This window comes from Toxorhynchites rutilus, chromosome 2 (assembly GCF_029784135.1).
Source record: "Toxorhynchites rutilus septentrionalis strain SRP chromosome 2, ASM2978413v1, whole genome shotgun sequence".
Lineage (NCBI taxonomy): Eukaryota > Metazoa > Arthropoda > Insecta > Diptera > Culicidae > Toxorhynchites > Toxorhynchites rutilus.
Genome location: NC_073745.1, coordinates 260,298,077 through 260,319,140, shown reverse-complemented (window position 1 = coordinate 260,319,140; position 21,064 = coordinate 260,298,077). Strand labels below are relative to the sequence as shown.

Genomic DNA, 21,064 nt, shown 5'->3' with positions numbered 1-21,064 from the left:
GAGGAATTGCCTGAAGCATTTCTTCACAAAGGCTTTTGCGACTGACATGACGGATGTTTCAATATAAACTTCATGGAAAAATGTTGCAAAGAGATCGCAAATTTTTACTGGGTCATTCCCCACGGTTTCGTCAAGGTGCATGCGTGATGGAAAACCTTTGCTTTTTAATTTTGTTTTTATGTAATTGATGTCGGACTCTGATTTCGAGATGTAATCTCAAAGGCGTTTTTAACAGTTGAGTTGAGCTGTTCGCAAATGTTCAGATAATTTTCGAGTTTAGCGTCAGATTTGTATTTCTTCTAAATGTTATGTGCCTTTTTTTTGTATGTTTTAGATTCGTTATGTTCTGATTGAACCAAATTGAATATTTTGTGTTTATGTTTCTTCGTTTTCGTCTTATTGATATCTTCTCCTCTATAAAATCATTAATAATCGAGTGAAAAGTCGTCACTGCTAATTAAATGTTTTCCACTCTTCTAAATAAATCTGGCCTATTGATATGGTTAAGCTTACAATTAAATGATTGTTTTTTTGTTGCTTTAATGTAATCAGAGACTTCCTCGAATTCCCAATCAAATGGTTTTTAGATGTTATCTATTTTTTTTATTAAATCGTTTATTTTTACAGGCTCAGTTACTTAAGTTTAAACGAGCCAAACTCCTATCTGTGTTGTTACAAGTATACATAAACATTTTTCATTAATTCTGTTAATGATGTAGAGAACCGATTACTCACGGTTTGCTCGAGTTTAGAAGGGTGACATTTTTTTGACAATATTGACAATGTTCACACTCACATTCGCACTCACATTCATCATACTCAATTCTTAAGCCTATCTTATATCTAATATGTATTTACATTTCACCTTATATGTATTTACTAATATGTATTTACATTTCACCTTATTCTTATTCTAATATGTATTTACATTTCACCTTATTCTATTGTTAGTAAGAAGGGATTTGATTTCTCGCGAAGGAAAAGGAAAAGGAGAATATAAGGATATAAGGACAATCACACACGAAGATCGATAACTTTTAGGAAGACATATATTTGGGACATGGAATCAAGGTCTAACCGAGCCAACACATCTCTCACCGGCACATTGAACTGTCTTCCTCTGGCCCGAAGAGAGTTTTCTAAATTCGATCTGGCAACAAGATACACCTCGCACGACCAAACAACGTGTTTGATGTCGTGGTAACCTTGGCCACAAGCACAGATATTGCCATCTGCAAGATTAAAACGAAAGAGTAGCGCGTCTAACGAACAGTGATTGGACATGAGTCGAGAGAAGGTGCGAATAAAGTCCCTACTCAAGTCCAGACTTTTGAACCATGGTTTGAGGCTAACCTTAGGGATAATTGAGTGAAGCCACCGACCCAATTCATCTTCGTTCCACTTACGTTGCCATTTAGCGATGGTATTTTTACGGACTAAAGAATAAAATTCATTGAAGGCGATTTGACGCTGATAAATATCGCCTTCAACTGCACCTACCTTTGTCAATGAGTCAGCCCTCTCATTACCCGGAATTGAGCAATGTGAAGGGACCCAGACAAAGGTAATGACATAACAGCGTCTGGTTAAAGCACTCAAAATTTCTCGTATTCTCTCAAGGAAGTACGGCGAGTGCTTTTCCGGCCTCACTGAACGGATAGCTTCGACAGAGCTAAGACTATCCGTTACAATGTAATAGTGTTCAACAGGTCGTGAGGCGACGCTGTCCAGCGCCCAATGAATTGCTGCCAATTCGGCAATGTATACTGAGCAAGGATTCTGAAGACTGTGGGAGGTGCTAAAAAATTCGTTGAACACCCCAAATCCCGTGGACTCATTCATAGAGGACCCATCAGTAAAGTACATATTATCACAATTGATACGCCCATACTTTGCATTGAAGAACGTAGGAACGATCCCCGATCGATGATAATCTGGAATTCCATGGATTTTCTCCTTCATGAACAGATCAAAATGTACAGAGGAATTGATGTAGTCAGGAAAACAAACACGGTTGGGAATATACGAAGAAGGATCAACCTGCATGGAGATGAATTCATGATATGAGCTCATGAATCCAGAATGAAAATTTAGCTCGATAAGCTGCTCAAAATTTCCGATCACCAATGGGTTCATAATCTTTAACCGGATGAGGAACCGAAGAGATAATAATTTGAAGCGATCTTTTTGTGGGAGTACGCCTGCCAAAACCTCGAGACTCATGGTATGCGTTGAGGGCATACATCCCAACGCAATACGGAGACAAAGATACTGAATTCGCTCGAGTTTAATGAGATGTGTTTTGGCAGCTGATTGAAAACAGAAACTGCCATACTTCATCACTGAGAGAATAGTTGTTCGATACAACATTATAAGATCTTCGGGATGGGCTCCCCACCATGTGCCGGTAATTGTACGGAGAAAGTTTATTCTTTGTTGGCATTTTTTACTCAGATACCTAATATGGGCCCCCCAAGTACATTTGGAGTCGAACCATACCCCAAGATACTTGAATGACATAGCATGAGTGATCGGTTTACCCAAAAGTTGAAGCTTTGGTTTTGCTGGTCTATGCTTCCTAGAAAAAACCACCATTTCTGTTTTCTCCGTGGAGAGATGTTATCTATAAACATAGAATATTCATTTTTCAACATATTTTATTCATTACAATAATTATTTCTTGGATTACAGCCCACTGTTCTGGTTTATCTGTGCTAACGTTAGAATAGCACCAAATGTACATTGATTTAAGTATGTATTGACCTTCATATACAATGCGTACCCTTCCTGTCCCCCGTATCTAGCCCGAGGAATTATTATTCGTTTCAAAACTTAAACAATACCACATAGGAAAAAATCATGTCGAATGCTATCCTTCAATCGTTTTGGAAAATATGACTGGATCGGCTGTTTTTCGAATACTAGTGTTAATGTTATTAATTTACAACACAACGATACTACGAAATAGTGATTCGATATTAAACACGATATTTCTTGCTGAGGCTCAGAACTTTATATTCAATTAAGTATAACAGTTAAAATTACACCCTCTCAAGTGGAAGTTAAATCTAACTATTCGAAGTCACCCCTGTGAGCAACAAATGCAGTCACTTATTTTTTACGACTGCCGGCAAACTCATTAAACTGGTTCTGGACCTCGATTCTTGAATCCCGTCCCGCTGCCCCCGGCCACTAATCGTGTGACCAAGCGCATGAGCGGCAGAAGACCACGTGCCCCAGGAGAGTCCCCTCTGCGAGTCCACATCTACAGTTTAGTTTTTTTTTTTTTTTTGTTACTGCTCGCAGCCAATCGCAGTGCTAACATACATTTGAAATTGCGAAGAGCCGCGCATTTCGCAGTGTGCGAATTTTTAAATCCACACAAAGTTCTGAATTACAGATTCTCGACCAACAGCGGCACCACCGCAGCACTAACGTGGGGGAATTCGTTTGCGCGAATCTGCAGAATAAAAAAAAAGTTTATTCACCTCCGCAAACCGTGAACTCATGCACCCCAGAACTTATTGAATCGCAAGGCTCGTTTTTATGCTGTTGCTGCTTCGGAATCGGCGAACAAAGAGCAGCAACACCACATTCACATCCAGCAACACCATCGCCACCACTTCAGACCCACACCACCACTCTCTACCTCCCAAGGGGCGAGGGGAGGAAGCAGCCGAAAATTTGCATACATAACATTGATTCTCACCTTGAAAACAGAACTTGGTTCTCCGCTCTGCGGCCTCTCGGCTTCGAAACTGAGCTGATTGCGCTAATTTATGTCTTCGGATTCGCTTCACTCGCTCCACACAGAGCTTTTAATTCGAACTGGATTCTTCTTCGCTTTCGAGTTACAAGATCACACTTTAGAATTTTTTCCTTTTCTCTCACTCCCTTTTCAGGAGCACACACTCTTTCAGGACCAACACAAAATTTTGCACACTCTACAAAAACGACACTAGAAGAGAAGTAAAAAAAAAAGTAACACCGGTATTTCACGGGAAGCAATCCAACTGCAATGCGATATCAAATGTCCATAAAACGGAGGAAATTTCGCGCTTTTAACTGCTCTTGAATAGTTTCTGGCGTGAAAGGACGGGAAAAAGATTAATATATTTGCTAATTTTTATTTTTAGCCCGTCGAAATTCACGAAACTCGAACTGCTCCGTTGTCCGTTCGCGATTCCGCTTGTGCTTTCATCACTCGATCACTCGCGCGGTTTTTTTCTTGAACAGAGTATTTTTTTTCCTTTTTCTTTTTCCCTCGCTCACGGCCAATCGAGAACACACCACAGCACGGGTAAGCACGAATTTTCCACCCAAGTGGAGGCCGATCCTCACAATTCGACACAATCGGGATTTTCCTCGACCAGCTAGCTAGACTGCCAAACTTCGAATGTGGTTACGAATGTGCGCGCAACTCGCGCTAGCCGAATTTTCCCGGCCCTGCACCGCGAACCCACTACACACAGAGAGAGTTTCCACAGACACAGCCACAGTCATACCTTTTTTTCTTAACACATAGGTTGGCTGTCGTCCTGAGTTTTCCGAGCTGTCGGAAATTTGCGGTCAGATTTTTCACCAATACAGCCCCGGATGATGATGGGATGGTGGTTCCGAAGAAGAAGCATCACGGGCACTGAATATCACAACCCGATCCCGTGGAGCTAATGGTATTTGTGGATGCGGCGAGTCCACTAGAATCACAGTGGGACTGTTTTCTAGTGGTGTCAATCAACTTGGTTGATCATCTGCCTAGCTCTATTCTTGAGCAACTCGATTATCATGTTTAACACGTTGACCCCGCGTCGCGTCCCTAGGGACCGACACTGAACTTTTTTGTTAGGAGAGCGGTAATCGTCGGGACTGACTTACTTATTTGTTTACGGATGTATTACAAAATGTGACTACTTTCTAGTCGAATTTCTGACTATTTTATTTTTATACGATATATATCTTCGGGAGCTGGCGCTGATAATGTGCAAGCGCTCATGATTCGGACTTTCACTGAAGTCTCTAAAATATATTTGCGGAAAAAGTTCAATAAGTTTTAAATAATAGAGTGAATTCAGCGAATCGCATTCCAAAAAGTTAAGATTTTTTCTTCTCGGAATTGCTTCCGAGATGATTGACATTTTTATACTAAAAATGTTCGTTATGTTTGCATCAAATTTAGAAGTCATTTTACTGAAAAAAAAAATTAAAAAGGGCGAAAGAGCTGACTGAACAATACTAACTTATTGTGTAATTTCTAAATAGATTCACTATATGACTATTTGTCTAGATGCAACTGGTTGCATTTGACGGTTAGTGGACACCGGAGATGTTACGAATTTTCGAGAGCCATATCGAAAACACCATTTTCCGTTTTTCTGTAGTATTGATTTTCTCCTATTTCCCGAATAACAATGAATAGTATAAATCTAGAATCAATTGCGAATTTAATGTTACCCACAGCGTCAATATCGGTCAATAAACAACCGAAATATAGCCATTTCCATAAAATTAAATTCGGGTGGCATAAATTCGTAATTAATTCTAGTTTCTGGAAGTATCAAGAAGTGAATAAAATGTTAAACTAAGACAAAATCAAAAGCGATTGTAGAATGTAGCTCTCGATACACCTCCCGAAAAATTCGGATTGTCTCCGATGTCCGCTTGCAACCCAAAAGCCAGGAAATGACTCATAAAACTATTGGGTTGTCCGAAAAGTGATTGCCGATTTTTTTTGTACGCATATAGATGGGAATAAGACATCATTTCAAAGCTTCAACTGTCAAGTTTTGGAATATTGTACGAACAAATTTTTATCTAGGTGTGTGTAGATGTAGTGAACAAAAATGAAATCGGGAAGAAATAAAAAATCAATTCTTTTCTGTTGTTTCTAATATTTTGTGGACTAACACAATTTTTGGCCCACTAATTCGATAGCAAATCCAATTAGCCATATCAATCAACGTTCATTTGATTCCTATAAAGTTCCTGTAGAACGTTTCAATACAGAGACATTTTTGTTAGAATGAAAAATTTCCCTTCGTCTTTGATGATTATTTGTACAATACAGGTCGGACTCGATTATCCGGAGTAATGATTTTTTTTTACTCCGGATAATCGAGTCATAAACAAAAACTATTTTCTCTCGGCAAACGTATTATAATTATGATTTGCACTTATTTATTAAACGGTTTTATCTAGGTTAAACCGTTTGTATGTTTGTGATTTTGTAACTTTGTAACTTTGTAACTTTGTAACGATGTAACTTTGTAACTTTGTATGAAGAGCTGTACCACATTAATAGAAATTTAACCCCCTTCCTGTTGACCGATTGATCTGAAATTTTGAACACATCTTTATCTCTGATGCCATTATAAAACTGCGTATACCATGATCTTGAAAATCCAAGATGGCGGCCGCTACAAAATGGCGGATAACAAATTTTCTCAGAACCTTATCAATATGGGTATCGAATGAAAGGGCTTGACTAGTAGAACACAGTTATTTCTGAAAAATGGAAATCCAAGATGGTGGCCGCTACAAAATGGCAGAATACATATTTTTTCAGAACCCCATCAATATGTATATCAAATGGAAGGGATTAACTAGTAGAATACAGTAATTTATGAAAAATGCAAATCCAAAATGGCCGCCACCACAAAATGGCGCCATATATTAGGCTTTCAAAAAAGTCCTGCGGTATTTCCGCGAGGTGTCGTTGTAAGCGCGTAGTTCTAGTTGTATTCATTGTATCGAGTCATACTATAGCTTGTTGGAAAGGTATAATATAGTCCTTGACAGTGTTTTGTTTGGTTAAGTCGTTCGTGAGTTATAGTGTCGCAAATATGGAGCAAAATAAAGAGAAAATCCGACATATTTTACGGTACTACCATGACAAAGGCAAAAATGCATCTCAAGCTGCCAATAAAATTTGTGCAGTTTATGGACCCGATACAGTTTCCATTTCCACCGCACAACGATGGGTTCAACGTTTTCGTTCTGGCGTAGAGGTCGTCGAAGATGCGCCACGCTCCGGAAGGCCTGTCGTCGAAAATTGCGACAAAATCCCTGAATTAGCCGAGAAAGACCGGCATAGTAGCAGCCGTAGCATCGGCCAAGAGCTGGGGATAAGTCATCAAACCGTTATTAACCATTTGAAGAAGCTTGGATTCACAAAGAAGCTCGATGTATGGGTGCCACACACGTTGACGCAAAAAACATCTTTGACCGTATCGACGCATGTGAATCGCTGCTGAATCGCAACAAAATCGACCCGTTTCTGAAGCGGATGGTGACTGGCGATGAAAAGTGGGTCACTTACAACAACGTGAAGCGCAAACGGTCGTGGTCGAAGCCCGCTGAAGCGGCTCAGACGGTGGCCAAGCCCTCATTAACGGCCAGAAAGGTTCTGCTGTGTGTTTGGTGGGATTGTCAAGGAATAATCTATTATGAGCTGCTTCCCTATGGCCAAACGCTCAATTCGGACCTGTACTGCCAACAACTGGACCGCTTGAAGGTAGCACTCATGAAGAAGAGGCCATCTTTGATAAACAGAGGCCGCATTGTCTTCCATCAGGACAACGCCAGGCCACACACTTCTTTGGTGACGCGCCAGAAGCTCCGGGAGCTCGGATGTGAGGTTCTTTTGCATCCGCCGTATAGTCCGGACCTTGCACCAAGTGACTACCACCTGCTTTGTCCATGGCGAACGAGCTAGGTAGTCAGAAGTTAGCCACAAAAGAGGCCTGTGAAAATTGGCTATCCGAGTTTTTTGCCAATAAGGAAGCGAGCTTCTATACAACGAGAATGATTTGCTAGTCCCAAGCGTCATTCTGTTCTTTGTGCAATTTGATTGGTTCAGGTCACTCACGGAGAGCAACTACGAAGTGTACAGCCTAATATATTTTTTTCAAAACCTCTACAATATGGCTCTCGACTAGTTGAACATACCAGATCATAAAAAATCCATTTCCAAGATGGCCACAGTCCCCCAAACAACTAATTACTTTTCAAATAGTTTCATTCAGCTTGACCTGTTTGTATGTATGTTTGAATGTTTGTTGGGTTATCCCACATTAATAATTTCCTGTTGACTGATTAATCTGCAATTTGGAAGACACCTTTAATTCTACTGGCATTATTAAACTACGTATTCCATGATCTTGAAAAATTCAATTGGGCCATCGCTAAAAAATGGCTGAATGACTTGACATGGAGAACACGAAACATAATAAATAACATAAATTCAAAATGGTCGCAGCCACTAAATGGTCGACTATGTATTTTTTGCAATTCCCTCAATATCGGTATCAAATGAAATAATTTGACTAATAGATACAGTACATCATGAGAATATCCCGAAGAAAATTGGGTAAGAAATAAACGTTGGATTTCCATTATCCACAGTTAGTTGTTTCATCATATACCCCACGATTTTATTTTAGTTGCCCTTATTTTAGTTCATTGCTCTAGATCAATGAAGGAACGGATGTGATAACTACTAACTGCTACTTGCCTAATTATTTTCTCCCTCTTAGCACATTAAACCGTTTAACTTAAAAAGTTGTTTTTACTTATTTTATTTTCTAGTTTTTCAGTAAATTATCTGTATCATTGGTATACTTCTCTACATTAAAACCATTCAAAAAATTTATGTTTTTTCAATTTTTGTTTCTTACCTAACTTTCTTCGGAATATTTCGATGATGTACTGTATTCTATTAGTCAAAGCATTTCATTTAATACCAATATTGAGGGGATTGCAAAAAAAATACATAGTCGACCATTTTATGGCGGCGATCTTTACGAATTTATGTTGTTCATAGTGTAGTGTATTCTCCAAGTCAAGCCATGCAGCCATTTTTAGCGGCGACCAAACTAAATTTTTCAAGAACATGGAACACGCAGTTTTATAATGACAGTAGAATCAAAAGTATGTTCCAAATTTCAGATCAATCAGTCAACAGGAACAGGGTCAATTTTCCATTAATGTCCCACATTAACTCTATTAATGTCCCACCCTACAAACACTCAAACAAACATACAAACAGGGCAAGCTGAATGGAACCATTAAAAAGTAATTGTTTATTTGGGAACTGCGGTCATCTTGGATTTGGATTTTCCATGATCTTCTGTGTTCTACCAGTCGAGCACTTTCTTTTGATACCCATATTGATGGAGCTTTGAGGAAAAAAATATTGCGCCATTTTGGATTTGCATTTTGCATAATTTTTCATAAATTACTGAAAATATGTAATCCGCCATTTTGTAGTGGCCACCATCTTAGATTTGCATTTTGCACAAATAACTTTGTTCTACTCAAGCCCTTTCATTTGATACCAATATTGATGGGGTTGTGCAAAAAAAAATATATATATGGCGCCATCTTGTGGTGGCGGCCATTTTGGATTTGCATTTCTCATAAATAACTGCATTTCTCATAAATAAAGCCTTTTCATTTGATACACATATTGATGGGTTTCTGAGAAAAAATTAAATCCGCCATTTTGTAGTGGCCGCCATTTCGTAGGGCCGTCATTTTGGATTTGCATTTTTCATAATTTACTGCATTCTACTAGTCAAATCCTTTCATTTCATACCCATATCAGCTATTCAATATGGAATTCTTATACAAATTATTTAAAATTTCCGAAAACCAAGAATAAAATACTCCGGATAATCGAGTCTAAAATTCCGGATAATCGAATCTCGGATAATCGAGTCTTCGGATAATCGAGTCCTACCTGTAAATGAAAAATCTGATTTTTGACACTTTGTTGAAATCGATACAAAAATTTTGAATATTTTTTAACATTGTACAGAATTTATTGGAGTTTTCAAAATTCCTTTTTAGTGGTCGAAGTAATATTTGGCATTGTGTTAGTTCACAATGGCCAGTCTTCCTGGTTATCTGAAATAGAAAAAATCGAACAGATTCTGAATCAGTAAAGATTCATATATAGTATGAACCTCGGCCATGTCAAAAACATGATTTTCAACAAAATGGCTGCCTCTTGAAGAAAAAAAAATCTGTTTATAACGTTTTTTTACGTTTCCCTAGTTTTCAAAAATAATAAAATTAATAAACGATTTTTTATTGGTTCATGCGAAAAAGAGATGCATACAGATTGTAATTGTAGTCGGTAAATAATGGGAGTTTCCAAAATTACTTTGTAAGGTGAATTCCAGAATTCCTAGACTTCAGAATAATGAAGAAAAAAGGGGTTTTTTTCAGATTTCTAGACTAGAATACTGCCTTGAGGGGGGACCCCGGTCTGGACGGTTGAAAAAATTGAATTTTTTTTGCATCTTTGGGAAGCATATGCTCTCTTATATGTTGTCCTAAAAGGATTTTTCGATATTTGATTCCGTTGGAAAGTTACAGCCAAAATTATGAGGTTTCTTCAAAGGATATAGTATTGCTGTACGATTTTTTTTCTCGGAACCATGTTTTTTTCAGCTGGTGGTATCGATATCTCAGGATCTACTCGACCGATTTGCCTGAAATATTTTATCAGCATGTAAAAATAAATCATCTAAAGCGCTACATAGCCATTTTTGATTTCTCGTTTTCCGTTTTTATGAGCTTCTAAGCAGCGATTTTTCATGAAAAATAACTCATTTTTAACAAAAATGGCCGCCATTTTGGCAATTTTCCGAACTTTCAAAAACGTCTATGTAACGCTTTAGGTATTGTCCTAAAGTTTCAAAATATTCATTGGAATTCGTTCTGCGACATCCCGTTGATTCGGAACCGATACCTCCAGCAAGGTACCGATTTTCAGACAGCATCTACGCACCCACAGGTAACAGCGTAATAATCTTCATTCGTGCACTCAAAAGATGGAAAATACATCTTCAAGTACACCTTAAACAATAACCAAGATATGTTCGGGTATTTATTTCACCTTATTCCTAGAATCCGAAAATGTATTATTTTCGACCAGACAGAGGGGTCCCCCCTTGAGCTTTCAAATGAGGTACATCTCTTCTTTAAGCTTTCATTCTATGTACAATAAAATTATATTTTATTTGTAATGAAAAAAAATGGCAATTAATTTTCGGGCAACCCAATTGGATTAATTAATTGTGTAATTTAGCAAACAAATCATAATTGGAGCTTTCGCAATTTCAAATCACCATTTCAATCCAGCGAGCGAGAAGGAAAACATTCCCTCCTAATGTTCATATCACACAAAAAGGTTTCGCCCGATACAAAGGAACAATGGACGATTGGAAAATATTGGAAAACAGTGGTGCTCTTTTATTCGGTGAAAGCAGTCGATTTCCATGCCGATTGGTAGAGAGTGCTTATGTATTTTTTCATCACACACAAACATTTTGTTTTTACATGTAACATGTATGCTGTGTGCCTAGAAGAAGAGATGTACACTGAGTGTAGGATTGGGCGATCTTGGATCGATATTTAGAAGATCGATCTTTTCCTTTCCGTTTTCCGATTTTTTGCATAGATTCTTTGTACTCCGAAAAATCGCAAAAGCCGATCTTTTCTTTTCGATTTTTCTGATTTTTTTGATCGTAGATTTTTTTTTGTATTTTCTTTTTCAGTGAACATTGATTTTAAACTCAGGTGGTTTTTAACCTGTCAAGTTTCATAGATATTGGGTCTCTTTCAAAGTTTTCAAATTAGTGGTCGTAAATTCAGGAGAAGCAGTTTTGTAAGTTTTGTCATTACAAAACAAGTGGTCACAAGTTATATTCGTGGTGACCTCGCGGAGTTTTGGATGAATATCAGTTGTTGAATTTCTAATAAAAGTTTTTAATTATTTTATTTAATCAAATAAATGCATGTAAGATGTATGTCCCGAAAATACAATGTTTGTGAGCTTTAATTGTTTTTTCTGACCTTCATTCTCAGAATCAAAATAAAATGTCTTGAATGCTTGAATAGAAATGTGAAACACTAATTTAGAACAAGTAATAAATTGGAAAAAGGCATTCGATTTTCCATTGATCGATCATTTGGTACCGATTTAATCAGTGAATCGATCCCTACGCCATTTATAAAATCTCTTTAGATTCTTTTCTAAAAATCACCCAATCTTAACTAAGTGCACTACATGCATTGGTAATAAGGGAACAAATCTCGACTGATGACCAGCATCAAAATTGTTCTCGCAAGAATAAGAATGAATTTGTGAATCAACCATCTTCAACTGTACGCAAATCATCGACCCTTTTCAGGGTCACTTAAAATTTCCGAAGAAATAAAAAGCGTATATAATTTTTTTATATTTTTTCCCGTCAGACAGTAAGTCTGTAAGTCTACTACCAGAGTGGATAAATTTGCAAGGAAGTTCTTGATTTCGCAAGGGCAGCTGTGGACAGGAAACCAAGGTTCTCGTCAAAAACAAGGCAATTGATTCGAAAATGTATAGTAAAGTGTGCCGGCAGAAACGTCTCCTTCCGTTTATAAATGCTCAGATAGGTCCGGTAAGGTTTTGACCAGAGTTGCCAAGCTGCCACTATAGTCGAGGGGGCTTTAATGGTACCGTGACTATTCACAATGGTTCAGGAAGCGCATTTAAGTGGAAATATGCATCTAGAGTTCGACAGTTATTCTCTAGACAAAAACTGTCTTCGAGAAAATTATTATTACTTTTTATTCTGCAACTTAGGGCAATACCTTTTACAATGCATTTTATATGATAGAATTAATGACACATACCTTGGACATTTGTATATTTTTTCTAATCTAACAAATTTTTAATTAATTTAATTAAAAAAAAAGTTACATATGGTAGAGCGCTTTTTGTCAAAAAAAGGGTGACCCAAATATTCGATGAAATAATAAATTCAACTTTCTTATCTTTACATATCAAGGTAAACACAGTTCGACAACAGTTTTGTAGAACAAAGTTTTGTATTATCTCTTGAAATATCCGATATAGCGCTTTTCAGTTAGCGCGGATTTTTTCTAGCTTTTACATCAAAACAGTCTTCAAACGATTTTCAGAGCTTACTAGGACTAACATTTTACGATGCAGAACTTGTCTATAATTTTATTCTAGTCAAAGTTATTGATATTTCTCCCACTAAATACACCTTTTTTATTTATTTGTCCTTCTTTCTGAGGTAAACATAGAAAATGTTGATTAAGCGGCATTTTGAAGGGCATTTTTTATTCTACATAATGTGAATATTTCAAAACTATGTTATTTTTGTATTTTTAAAATTTGAATAAATTTAAAATCACGAGTTTTTGGGGGAAAATAACCTCAATAATTTTAAGTAGAATTGAGATATAGACAAGTTCTGCATCGCAAAATATTGGTTTAAAATTTTTACTTTTTGGCGAGATTTTAGACAAAACTTTTTGCTGTTTTTGGGGATGTCGAAAACGAGGCGCCTCCAGCTTTTTATTTAATCAATCACAGAGATGTTCGTATCAATAATGAAATTATACATTTGATGAACCAAATTAATGAATAATTAAAAAAATGTGAAGCATTATCTGAACGAAAATCCCATAATCTGATTGGTTCGTTGGCACGATCAATCTGTGCTTACCCAGTCATGTCGGCATAAACGGGCAGATAATGTAGCGGCGAGGTACCATTCACCATGTGATAGTATAAAAGATGTCATTTGCGATTTATTTTCCAATGTCGCTCTAGCTAGAGAGCAGTCGACAGTTGAGAGGCTGAGAGTTAATTTAAAAATTTAAAAATTGACTTATTATTGCTTTGTTGCGGAACGGAATGCGAGCCGTTTATTCCAGCACTAGAGGAAGTGCGAGTAAAGTGGTCAGTGGTCACTCTCTCGGCAGCCATTAAGCGCATGGTGTTAAGGAATTTCTCGTGAAATTTAGTTTCTTCGACCTCACATTTTCGTCAAATCATCAGTCCAAACTGTTCAGACTATTCACATATTCTAGGAAAGGTGGAAAAATATTTTTATAGCTGTATTCAGGAATTGCCTTCAGTTCACGCAGTGAATTCGTTTTTATGTCTTCGATGCTCTCAAAACGGATCCCACGAAGCGTTAATTTAAGTTTCGAAAATAGGAAAAAGTGACATGGGGACTAATTCCGGATATATATTTCACATAATGTACAATATTCTTCGAAAAACGGAGATTGTAGTGGTATGTGAACGCAGGAAATGGAAATATTTCTTAGGGTAAACACTTTGCCTCCAATTCCCCTACTTTTTAAATTTTTACTTCATTTCATTATTATTCGTAAAGTCCTCAGAGACCTACGTGAGCCAGACGAAAAGTTTATTGTAGGTACCTTCTTTTGGTCGGGACTCAACGAGTTCAATTGATCGAATTCGTCTATCTAGGATCATTAGAAGATAATCGTTGAACTCAATAATTGTATTCATCAAAACTTATTCCAGTTACCTTTTTTTCAATCATGAAATTGCGCTCCATAGAGAAAAATTCCAGTTAAGATTCCCAGAACAGTGTGAATTTAAAGATTTTTTCTTCAGTAAGAATGCACGGTCTGAACCCAAAAATCCAAGATTTCAAAGATTAAAGATAGAATATAAAATTTAGTCAATTATTTTTCGAAATGACCATTATTATTAATTTATAATAAGTATTACTTTTCTGGAAAATACCGCAACCACCATCCCAAGCTCAGTATCACACACAAGTTTTCTGAAACAAAAAACAACACTGTCTTCTATTTTCACCCGGGTCGCCAAAAAAAACCGCAACATCAGCACTTGGCTCGGGACCAGCCAGAGAGGAACTCAAGCCCAGAAACGTTGTTTTCCTTTATTGCCGCGAATGCCACTTGGCGCAAAACAAAACACTACAATCACTTACACGAACAGTTGCGTTCTTTTACTAGTAGTATCCACAATTCACACCGAAAACTTCCAATGCCGCTCCGCAATCGTCAGACGGTGACAACCTCGCATCACACCGTATTTCGCGTTTATTTTTACACTGCACTTTTGAATGCACCAAAGAACTGACAAAACCACAGACCGCAGACTGCACAGAGACGCAACAGAACACGTGCTATCAAGGCGAGCGAGTGAAGTAAACTGAAGTCAGGCAGCGAAAGAACTATGCTTCGAGCCCAAAGCGCACTTTGAGATAGAAGCGGCTGCACGAGAAACGTGCGAAGAGAATGTGGCTTAGGCAAAGGATCAGTGTTGCCAATAACGCAAGAGCAGACAAAGCGTGCGATGAGGCTTCTCTGGCCCATGAATTATATATGAGGGGCTTAGAATGCAAGGGGTGTAAGTGACTTGATCGATTTCTCTTCATCAACTTTTGACGTAGGACTACGTCTTTCATTTCTATACCGGGGTGTAAAATCAAAGTTTCGAAAACGAAAGCGTTACGCCGGAGACCGAGATTTTGAGCGTTAATAGCTCCTAAACAACTGAACGAAATGGTATGATAAACACTTCATTCGATAGATAAAATGTCTACGCGTTCTATACTTGTTACTTTCTGATCCAAAAACTTGTTTCAATAGTCTTAAAATTGCTTTCAAAACAGGCTATTGAAATCACCAATCGGTATATAAGCGAGCGCCGCTCGGAAATCCACTCAGTTCTAATTGAACAGCGATTGGAGCATGTTGTCGCTGTTGTGGTGAAGCTCTTCGTTTATCATGAAAGCGCGAATGAACGGTGTCACCAAGAGCCTGTTTGTGCACCTTAGGCCAGAAGGGAATCCATCAGGAGGAGAGTGATGCCACAAACTCTTCCCCGGGAGGATCTCGAAGCAGCCGCTACACACACACACACACACACACACATACACGCGCGGAATTCTTTCCGTTTGGATGCCATTCAGCATCGAGAAAGATCCGGAAAATAATTTGCCAGTTCCTCTGGGAATTTTCAAAATATAATCATGTGAAAGAGTTTAATTGAATGTTTTCTATCCATGTTACACTGTGACCAAATATGTTTCAATCAAGTGCTATTAACAGGTGGTTATCGAGTTGGCATTAACCACTGGTGGGCTTCCAGTATCGAGGAAAATGTGGAAATATCTAATCGTTGCTGAAAATAATCTGCCAGTTCCTCTGGGAATTTTCAAAATATATTCATGTGAAAGAGTTTATTTGAATGTTTTCTTTCCATGTAACACTGTGATCAAATACATTTGGTTTTGTGGTTTTTCAATCAATCGCAATTAACAGGATAGCTTCAGAAGATTATTCTTCCCCATCAGTAGGATATTTCCGTATCCAATATTGTATGCACCCGCAATCGATTATTGCTCAGTCGCCGAAAGTTCCGAGCTCAGAGAGTTCATTCCCCTCTAGTTTGCCTTCCAAATTGCCATCGTAAACCACACCTTCTCTCGATTCAATCACACACAAAAAGCATACTTAAGCGATATTCTGGTGGTGAGACACATTCATTTTTCGTGAGGACATCGACAAGACAACATCGTTGCCTAACGTGCTGGAGGAGGTGGACGACGAAGGATCGACACATACACGCGCAGAACTCTTTCCGTTAGGATGCCATTCAGCATCGAGAAAGTTCCGGAAAGATCTAATCATTGCTGGAAAATAATCTGCCAGTTCCTTTGGGAATTTTCAAAATATATTCATGTGAAAGAGTTTAATTGAATGTTTTCTATCCATGTAACACTGTGACCAAATATGTTTCAATCAAATGCTATTAACAGGTGGTTATCGAGTTGGCATTAACCACTGGTGGGCTTCCAGTATCGAGGAAAATGTGGAAATATCTAATCGTTACTGAAAATAATCTGCCAGTTCCTCTGGGAATTTTCAAAATATATTCATGTGAAAGAGTTTAATTGAATGTTTTCTATCCATGTTACACTGTGACCAAATATGTTTCAAGCAAGTGCTATTAACAGGTGGTTATCGAGTTGGCATTAACCACTGGTGGGCTTCCAGTATCGAGGAAAATGTGGAAATATCTAATCGTGACTGAAAATAATCTGCCAGTTCCTTTGGGAATTTTCAAAATATATTCATGTGAAAGAGTTTAATTGAATGTTTTCTATCCATGTAACACTGTGACCAAATACATTTGGTTTTGTGGTTTTTCAATCAATCGCAATTAACAGGATAGCTTCAGAAGATTATTCTTCCCCATCAGTAGGATATTTCCGTATCCAATATTGTATGCGTCCGCAATCGATTATTGCTCAGTCGCCGAAAGTTCCGAGCTCAGAGAGTTCATTCCCCTCTAGTTTGCCTTCCAAATTGCCATCGTAAACCACACCTTCTCTCGATTCAATCACACACAAAAAGCATACTTAAGCGATATTCTGGTGGTGAGACACATTCATTTTTCGTGAGGACATCGACAAGACAACATCGTTGCCTAACGTGCTGGAGGAGGTGGACGACGAAGGATCGACACATACACGCGCAGAACTCTTTCCGTTAGGATGCCATTCAGCATCGAGAAAGTTCCGGAAAGATCTAATCATTGCTGGAAAATAATCTGCCAGTTCCTTTGGGAATTTTCAAAATATATTCATGTGAAAGAGTTTAATTGAATGTTTTCTATCCATGTAACACTGTGACCAAATATGTTTCAATCAAGTGCTATTAACAGGTGGTTATCGAGTTGGTATTAACCACTGGTGGGCTTCCAGTATCGAGGAAAATGTGGAAATATCTAATCGTTACTGAAAATAATCTGCCAGTTCCTTTGGGAATTTTCAAAATATATTCATGTGAAAGAGTTTAATTGAATGTTTTCTATCCATGTAACACTGTGACCAAATATGTTTCAATCAAGTGCTATTAACAGGTGGTTATCGAGTTGGTATTAACCACTGGTGGGCTTCCAGTATCGAGGAAAATGTGGAAATAACTAATCGTTACTGAAAATAATCTGCCAATCTCTGGGAATTTTCAAAATATATTAATGTGAAAGAGTTTAATTGAATGTTTTCTATCCATAAAATATCCATATAATACATTTGGGTTTGTGATTTGTCAATCAAGTACAGTTAGCAGGTTAGCTTCTGAAGATTATTCTTCAGAACAAGGTTTTTCGTATCCTATATTGGATGCATAAAACCTTGTGCCTCCAACGTAACGCTCTCGTTTTCGAAGTCTCCCAAATATTCATTTATTCATTCATTCAGAATGGATTTAGATTCAACTTCAAACAAATGATCTCTAAATCAACGATAGTGCTACGTCACCCTTGCGGTTATACCATAGATATAACCCACTTCCTGTTTTTCATTAGTTAATAAATCAACTGTAAAAATGTTCCAAATTAAGTTTGCAATATAATTCGATAGATGAGGTTCTGATCTATCTTCCACATTGTCAAATACAGCTGGGAATGTATTTGCAGCTAAGTTATGACCAAAAGAGAGAGTCGATGTAGAGAAATCGATCAAATCACTTACACCCCTTTCATTATAAGCCCCTCATATGCAATTTACATATGTATTTAAAAAAATAACACATAATATCAGTTCGATAAGAAATTTTCATTATAGTACCATACTGCCGTTCTACGCATAGTTGTCCCACGTTTCAAAATCAGCAACTGAGAAAAATGCAATCAAAGTTTTCTACCATATTTGTCTACCAGAAGCTCTAAATAATTCAATTTAGCAATACATAGGGTTTTTTTATAAGCAGTAACCTATTGTCTAATGAAATGTGAAAACTTCCCCTCACTCGATTTAGTCAAGTCGGACTTAAAAATACATGGAGGGACAGCTATGCCTAGAATATGAACATGGGACAATTGAACTTGAAGTTGATTTTCTAAATACTGGGAAAAAACAATATTTTTCTGTGTTTTCCGAAACATTATGCATGATGCATACGTTTTATAAAAAAGTGAATGATCTTCAACACCTTTGCAGAATTTAAATCTCATTGTTAAAAGCATTCGCTAAGTAGGTGTACACGTATTCTGTTAAACTTTTGACGTAGAATTATGTCTTTCGAGAACATATTGGGGTACAAATAGAAACTCGAAAATCGAGCACATCGTAAAAATTGTCCAATTTCAAACGCTTATTGCTCAGCCATTTCATGATGGATTGTTGAGATTTTTGTGTCAATCTATTTCGGCACTCTATAACAATTTTGTACATTGAATAAAATTATATATGTCATGAAACTAACCATCGAAAAATTGGAAAATCTCAACCCCTATCCTAACGGAAATACCCACTTCTGATTGGTCGAAATTGACGACACATGCGGCGGCTCATATACTTACAATTATTGGTCAGTTATTTCCTGATGGATTTACGAGACATTTGCGTCAATCGATCTGAGCACTTCATAACAATTCATCATAATTGATAATATGTTAATATCATATGGAACTAACTAGCAAACAATCAAAAAATCTTCAAACGGAAATACCTCGTTCTGATTGGTCTAAATTGAAGATAATGATAATTATGTGTTCGATAATGATAATTATCTTATATTGCATTGATGAGTTTTTTTTATTTCATTCATACATAACACAAGAGCCACCTCGCCCAGGGCCACAGAGGGCGGTTTCGTCTCATTTTACTTAGGCATCTTCTATCGTGATACGCACCATCAAATTACTAATCACCTTCTTGCTATCATTATCACTTGGTTATGGACATTGGTGAGAGAGTTCTCTGCAGATAGGCTAGTGTATCACAATTCCTCACCCAACATAACATAGTGCGCTCCGGGTGATGGGAGTCATACGTGGTCGAACGTTGTTATTATAAAAAAGCATCTTATTTTGAACAAGCCAGTTTTTGAATTTTTGTGATGTGATCTGCTTCTAGCAACAAGATACACTTGACTATTTGTTAATAAGCCTAAATCGAACAAACGAAATGGATAAAAAAAAAATTGACCGTGTTGAAAAATGCCCTCTTCCATCCGAAAACAGATGGGTCGATGCAGCTTGACATTTCATAATATTAGGCTGTCAAAAAAGTCCTGCGGTATTTCCGCGAGGTGTCGTTGTAAGCGCGTAGTTCTAGTTGTATTCATTGTATCGAGTCATACTATAGCTTGTTGGAAAGGTATTTTTGGCTATAATATAGTCCTTGACAGTGTTTTGTTTGGTTAAGTCGTTCGTGAGTTATAGTGTCGCAAATATGGAGCAAAATAAAGAGAAAATCCGACATATTTTACAGTACTACTATGACAAAGGCAAAAATGCATCTCAAGCTGCCAATAAAATTTGTGCTGTTTATGGACCCGATACAGTTTCCATTTCCACCGCACAACGATGGGTTCAACGTTTTCGTTCTGGCGTAGAGGTCGTCGAAGATGCGCTACGCTCCGGAAGGCCTGTCGTCGAAAATTGCGACAACATCGCTGAATTAGCCGAGAAAGACCGGCATAGTAGCGGCCGTAGCATCGGCCAAGAGCTGGGGATAAGTCATCAAACCGTTATTAACCATTTGAAGAAGCTTGGATTCACAAAGAAGCTCGATGTATGGGTGCCAGACACGTTGACGCAAAAAAAACATCTTTGACCGTATCGACGCATGTGAATCGCTGCTGAATCGCAACAAAATCGACCCGTTTCTTAAGCGGATGGTGACTGGCGATGAAAAGTGGGTCACTTACGACAACGTGAAGCGCAAACGGTCGTGGTCAAAGCCCGCTGAAGCGGCTCAGACGGTGGCCAAGCCCTCATTAACGGCCAGGAAGGTTCTGCTGTGTGTTTGGTGGAATTGTCAAGGAATAATCTATTTTGAGCTGCTTCCCTATGGCCAAACGCTCAATGAAGAAGAGGCCATCTTTGATAAACAGAGGCCGCATTATCTTCCATCAGAACAACGCCAGGCCACACACTTCTTTGGTGACGCGCCAGAAGCTCCGGGAGCTCGGATGTGAGGTTCTTTTGCATCCGCCGTATAGTCCGGACCTTGCACCAAGTGACTACCACCTGTTTTTGTCCATGGCGAACGAGCTAGGTAGTCAGAAGTTAGCCACAAAAGAGGCCTGTGAAAATTGGCTATCCGAGTTTTTTGCCAATAAGGAAGCGAGCTTCTATAACAGGGGTATTATGAAGTTGGCATCTCGTTGGGAACAAGTCATCGAACTAAACGGCGCATATTTGACTTAAAACAGATGATTGTAACTAATTTTATGAACAAAT

The 21,064-nt window shown here is 38.0% G+C and overlaps 1 protein-coding gene across 12 annotated transcripts in view; it reads right to left on the bottom strand.

The window, feature by feature from the left end:
• Window positions 1-15,020, bottom strand: part of LOC129771493 (PDZ and LIM domain protein Zasp-like) — a 180,397-nt gene extending 165,377 nt beyond the window's left edge. For 9 of the 12 annotated variants that reach the window (XR_008742390.1, XM_055775172.1, XM_055775182.1 and 6 more), the window contains exons 1-2: window positions 4,342-4,480; window positions 3,710-3,958 (exon numbers count right to left, since the gene is read on the bottom strand). The gene's annotated coding sequence lies outside the window, so the exon portion shown is untranslated. Of the gene's footprint in view, window positions 1-3,709; window positions 3,959-4,290; window positions 4,481-14,566; window positions 14,716-14,792 lie in introns of those variants that run through there. The other 3 variants (XM_055775174.1, XM_055775175.1, XM_055775173.1) reach the window with 3 other exon arrangements.
• Window positions 15,021-21,064: the final 6,044 nt, after the last annotated feature.